This window comes from Arachis stenosperma, chromosome 10, assembly GCF_014773155.1.
Source record: "Arachis stenosperma cultivar V10309 chromosome 10, arast.V10309.gnm1.PFL2, whole genome shotgun sequence".
In the NCBI taxonomy this organism is placed as follows: domain Eukaryota; kingdom Viridiplantae; phylum Streptophyta; class Magnoliopsida; order Fabales; family Fabaceae; genus Arachis; species Arachis stenosperma.
The window spans coordinates 79,813,763-79,820,067 of record NC_080386.1 but is presented as its reverse complement, the minus strand read 5'-3'; the positions used below and the strand labels follow the sequence as shown (position 1 = coordinate 79,820,067).

At 36.0% G+C, this 6,305-nt stretch overlaps 1 non-coding gene across 1 annotated transcript; it reads left to right on the top strand.

The window, feature by feature from the left end:
- Positions 1-290: 290 nt before the first annotated feature.
- LOC130959283 (small nucleolar RNA R71) lies at positions 291-394 on the top strand. The gene has a single exon (XR_009078376.1). It is a non-coding gene; the product is annotated as a small nucleolar RNA R71 (small nucleolar RNA).
- Positions 395-6,305: the final 5,911 nt, after the last annotated feature.

Here is a 6,305-nt window from a genome sequence, read left to right as displayed (position 1 = left end):
GATTCTGAGAGATCATGTTGACCTGTTGAGTCAACACTTTGTTCTGAGCCAATATGGCATTCAGAGCATCAATTTCAAGAACTCCTTTCTTCTGAGGTACCCCATTGTTCACGGAATTCCTCTCAGAGGTGTACATAAACTGGTTGTTTGCAACCATGTCAATGAGTTCTTGAGCCTCTTCAGGCGTTTTCTTCAGGTGAATAGATCCACCTGCAGAATGGTCCAATGACATTTTCGAAAATTCAGAGAGACCATAATAGAATATATCTAAAATGGTCCATTCTGAAAACATGTCAGATGGACATCTTTTAGTCAGCTGCTTGTATCTTTCCCAAGCTTCATAGAGGGTTTCACCATCTTTTTGTTTGAAGGTTTGAACATCCACTCTCAGCTTGCTCAGCTTTTGAGGAGGAAAGAACTTGTCTAAAAATGCAGTGACAAGCTTATCCCATGAGTCCAGGCTATCCTTGGGTTGAGAATCCAACCATACTCTAGCTCTGTCTCTTACAGCAAAAGGGAAAAGCAAGAGTCTGTAGACTTCAGGATTAACTCCATTTGTCTTTACAGTGTCACAGATCTGTAAGAACTCAGTTAAAAACTGGTAAGGATCTTCAGATGGAAGTCCATAAAACTTGCAGTTTTGTTGCATTAAAGCAACTAGTTGAGGCTTAAGCTCAAAGTTATTGGCTCCAATGGCAGGAATGGAGATGCTTCTTCCATCAAACTTGGACGTTGGCTTAGTGAAGTCACCAAGCATTCTCCTTGCATCATTATTATTATTTTCGGCCATCACCTCTTGTGCTAGTGTTTCTGAAAGGTTGTTTCTGGATTGTTGTATTTTAGCTTCTCTTAATTTTCTCTTCAGAGTCCTTTCAGGTTCTGGGTCAATTTCAACAAGAGTGCCTTTATCCTTGTTCCTGCTCATATGAAAGAGAAGAAAACAAGAAAAGAAAAAGGAATCCTCTATGTCACAGTATAGAGATTCCTTTATGTTAGTAGAAAAAGAAAGGGGGTAGAAGAATGAAGAATGGATTCGGATTTTGGATGAAGAGAGGTGAAGAGAAGTGTTAGTAATTAAATAATTAAATAGGATAAGAAAAGAGAAAAGAAAATTCGAAAATAATTTTTGAAAAGGGGTTAGTGATTTTCGAAAATTAGAGATAAAATGTAATTAAAATTAAAACACGAAACAATTAATTAATTAAAAAGAATTTTTGAAAAAGAGAGAGATATTTTCGAAAATAGGAAAGAGAAAAGTAGTTAGGTGGTTTTGAAAAAGATAAGAAACAAACAAAAAATTAATTAGTTAGTTGAAAAAGATATTAAAATCAAATTTGAAAAGATAAGAGGATAAGAAGTTAGAAAAGATATTTTAAAATCAAATTTTTGAAAAAGATAAAATTTTGAAAAAAATATGATATAAAAGATATGATTTAAAAAGATATGGTTTTGAAAAGATAAGATTGAAATTAGTTTTGAAAAAGATTTGAATTTTAAAATCACAATTGATGACTTGACTCACAAGAAATCACAAGATATGATTCTAGAACTTAAAATTTGAATCTTTCTTAACAAGAAAGTAACAAACTTGAAATTTTTGAATCAAAACATTAATTTTTGATGCAATTTTCGAAAATATGATGTAAAGATAAGAAAAAGATTTTGAAAATATTTTGAAAAAGATTTTTGAAATTTTCGAAAATGATGAAAAAATGGAAAAGATATGATTTTTGAAAAAGATTTTAAAAAGATAAGATTTAAAAAGATAAGATATTTTTTTGATTTTTGAATTTTTTTTTTTTGATGAGAGAGAAAAATACTAAAAATACTCAATGCATGAAAAATTTGGATCAAAACACATGTTGCATGCAAGAACACTATGAATGTCAAGATGAACACCAAGAACACTTTGAAGATCATGATGAACATCAAGAACATATTTTTGAAAAATTTTCAAGGAAAGAAAACATGCAAGACACCAAACTTAGAAATTTTTCATGTTCAGACTCTATGAATGCAAGAATGCATATGAAAAACACCATACAACACAAAACAAGAAAATATGAAGATCAAACAAGAAAGTTCATCAAGAACAACTTGAAGATCATGATGAACACTATGAATGCATGAATTTTTTCGAAAATTTTATGCAAGAAAAAGATGAACATGCAATTGACACCAAACTTATGACTTGACACAAGACTCAAACAAGAAACACAAAATATTTTTTTATTTTTATGATTTTTTAATTTTTTTGTATTTTATTTGATTTTTTTCGTAAAAATTATAGAGAAAATAAAATAAGAAATTCAAAATTTTTAATATGAATTCCAGGAATCATGCAATGTTAGTCTAAAGCTTCGGTCCAGGAATTAGACATGGCTTAATAGCCAGCCAAGCTTTCAATGAAAGCTCCAGTCCAAAACACTAGACATGGCCAATGGCCAGCCAAGCCTTAAGTGACAAATCAAGCATACAGCAGTTGATATTTCATCCAACTTTATATACTTATTATTGGAAGCCTCAGTCCAAAAGAATTAGACATGGCTTTACAGCCAGCCAGGCTTCAACATTTTTCATGAAGCTCTAGAATTCATTCTTTAAAAATTTAGAATAAATTTTCGAAAACATATTAGAAAAGATTTGAAAAAAATTTTTTTTTTTTGAAAAATAAAACAAAAAATAAATTACCTAATCTGAGGAACAAGATGAACCGTCAGTTGTCCATACTCGAACAATCCCCGGCAACGGCGCCAAAAACTTGGTGTTGTTGCCGGGTTTAAAAACTTGGCACCATTGTGGGTTGGAAACAATTGTTTGAATTGTTATTCGAAATTAATTGTTCCCCGGCAACGGCGCCAAAAACTTGGTGGACGAAATTGTGATCACTGTTCTTTTCCAACTCGAAACAATCCCCGGTAATGGCTCCAAAAACTTGGTGCACAATACCATGGGTTAAAATCAACTTCATAGTCTGTTTCACAACTCCGTTCAACTAACCAGCAAGTGTACTGGGTCGTCCAAGTAATAACCTTACGTGAGTAAGGGTCGAATCCACAGAGATTGTTGGTATGAAGCAAGCTATGGTCACCTTGCAAATCTCAGTTAGGCAGATTAAAGGGTAATAGTGATAATTGGATTGTTAAATAAAAAGGAATAATAAAAAGGATAGAATACTTATGTAGATTCATTGGTAAGAATTTCAGATAAGCGGAATGGAGATGCTGTAGAGCTCTCGGACGCCTGCCTTCCTATTCCTTCTGCTCAATCCTTCTTACTCCTTTCCATGGCAAGCTTTGTATAGGGGTTCACTATCAGCTGTGGCTACTTTCATTCCTCTCGGGGAAATAACCTGTACGGCTGTCACTCGCACAGCTAACCAGTCTGGAGGCATCACCCATGGTTGATAGCTACATCCCATCCTCGCAGTGAAAGCTAATGCACGCACTCTGTCACAGTACGGCCAATCACCGGTTGGTTCCCGCTCCTACTGGAATAGAATCCCTCTTTTGCGTTTGTCACTAACGCCCAGCAGGTTAAAGTTTGAAGCACGTCACAGTCATTCATGAACGGAATCCTACTCGGAATACCACAGACAAGGTGAGACCTTCCGGATTCCCAGGATCCTACTCGGAACACCACAGACAAGGTTGGACTTTCCGGATCCAGACAAATGCCGCCATCTATCTAGCTTATACCACGAAGATTCTGTTGGGGAATCTAAGAGATACACATTCAAGCCTTGTTGCATGTAGAACGGAAGTGGTTGTCAATCACGCGCGTTCATGAGTGAGAATAATAATGAGGGTTATCTAACTCATCATCATTCATCATGTTCTTGAGTACGAATGAATATCTTGGAATAAGAATAAGATAGAGAATTGAATAAAAGAAAATAGAACTTCATTAATCTTTGAGGTACAGCAGAGCTCCACACCCTTAATCTATGGTGTGCAGAAACTCCACCGTTGAAAGTACATAAGTGAAAGAGGTCCAGGCATGGCCGAGAGGCCAGCCCCCTAAACGTGATCACTAGATCAAAATACAATCCAGGATGTCTAATACAATAGTTAGATGTCCTATATATACTAGACTAGCTACTAGGGTTTACATGAGTAAGTAATTGATGCATAAATCCACTTCCGGGGCCCACTTGGTGTGTGTTTGGGCTGAGCTTGATCAATCCACGAGCTGAGGCTTCTCTTGGAGTTAAATTTCGAGTTATGATGTGCTTTGGGCGTTCAACTCCGGATTATGACGTTTTTCTGGCGTTTAACTCCAGAAAGGAGCGTGTACTTGGCGTTCAACGCCAGTTTGCGTCGTCATTCTTCGAATAAAATATGGACTATTATATATTGCTGGAAAGCCCTGGATGTCTACTTTCCAACGCCGTTGAGAGCGCGCCATTTAGAGTTCTGTAGCTCCAGAAAATCCATTTCGAGTGCAGGGAGGTCAGAATCCAACAGCATCAGCAGTCCTTTTGTCAGCCTTTTTCAGAGTTTTGCTCAAATCCCTCAATTTCAGTCAGAATTTACCTGAAATCACAGAAAAATACACAAACTCATAGTAAAGTCCAGAAATGTGAATTTAACATAAAAACTAAGGAAAACATCCCTAAAAGTAGCTCAAACTTACTAAAAACTATATAAAAACAATGCCAAAAAGCGTATAAATTATCCGCTCATCACTAGCCACAGCCAATGCCATAATTGATGTGGCAAGGGGAGAGCTCATTCTGCAGTTGTGGGAAGATCACATCTTGTTCAAGATGCCTAAACCCAACTCCTTCCCTAAGGGAGAGACAACTGTACAGCACTTAGTGTTTCAGCCATCTCTCTCAGTGCAGAGCTTTACAGAGCCCCCGAACAAGGGTTCAATGCAAACCAATATCTCTCAACCCTTCTCAACTATTTCGTGTAAGATTCAAACTTTTTGAAGTTAGATTAGGAATTAGTTTTGATATATTTTAACAAGTCAAAGCTCGATTTTTGGAAATTATTTTATTAAGAGTAATTGAATCCATTTTTAAATAAATTGAGTTTCAAATAAATTAAGGTTTTATCTAATTTTACAATTATTGAATATTTTTCTATTTATAATTTAAAGTTTTAAAAATTTGAAAATAATGAGGTTTTGATAATTTAAATTAGAATTTTTATCTAATTTTATAATTATTGAATAATTATTTATATTTAAATTGTAAAGCTTAGTAGTTGTAAAATAATAAGAATTTTATATGATTTGATTTAAATAATTGAGAATTTTGGACTTTAATATTTTAAGTTTTATAAATAAAGAAAATTAATTATATTATCTTATATTTTATATTGGAGTACTTGATTGAAAGCTAATTAGCAAATTGATAATTAAATAATATTTTTAAAGTAATTTTAGGGGATTAAATTAGATTTCAAATTAATACTTTATACCCTAATTTGATTAAAATTACCAAACCCTAATTCCCAAATAACCCACTATAACCTTAATTACACAAACATGCAAACCTTAACCTCACTTTTAGCTGCCACCCACCCCTTTTCTTCCTAAAACCCAACACACACACAAAGCACACACACAGAGCATGAATCAGTGAAGAAAGGAGGGAAGGAAGAAAGAAGGGCACCGGTGAACTAAGGCGTCATCGCTGCCATTGTTACCGAGAGTGGGAGGAAGAAGTCGCGCGGCAGAGGAGAAGAGGAGGCGAGATTGTCGCATCATGTCCCCTTGCTTCTCGCCGTCACCATCAAAGGGGAGAGAGAGAGAAAGCGCCATTGAACAGAACATGAGAAGGGAGAGGAGCTATGTTCTGTCGTTGTCGTGGCGCCACCATCACGCCACCGTGTTACGCGAAGTCACTGCCATCGCCTCGAGCCTTGCTGTTATTATCCTCAGTGCGAGCCTTTACTGTCGCTGGTGGGGTCAAATTCGCCGCCGAACTAAGCTAAGGGAGAGGAAACGTCAAGGGAAGAGAGGACAGAAAGCCACCGCCGCTATTGCTGAACTGCTAGAGCCACTGTCGCAGCCACTCCCAAGCTGCCGTTGCTCTTGTCAGAGTTTCTAGTCGACACTATTGCCATTGGTAAAAGTATTCTTGCTTTCGGTTTCCATTCTTTCAATTCTAGGGATATTATTATCACGGTGATGTTGCTGAACTTGCCACTGAGATTTTTTTGCCATCACTGGAGCTGTTGTTGCTCCTTTCCCTAATTTCCTCTTTAAATTACAATAAGTATCTCTATTTTGGAACCCTTGCCGTTATTATTCTGTTAGGATTTTGCGACATTAATATTTTGAGATGGAGTTAT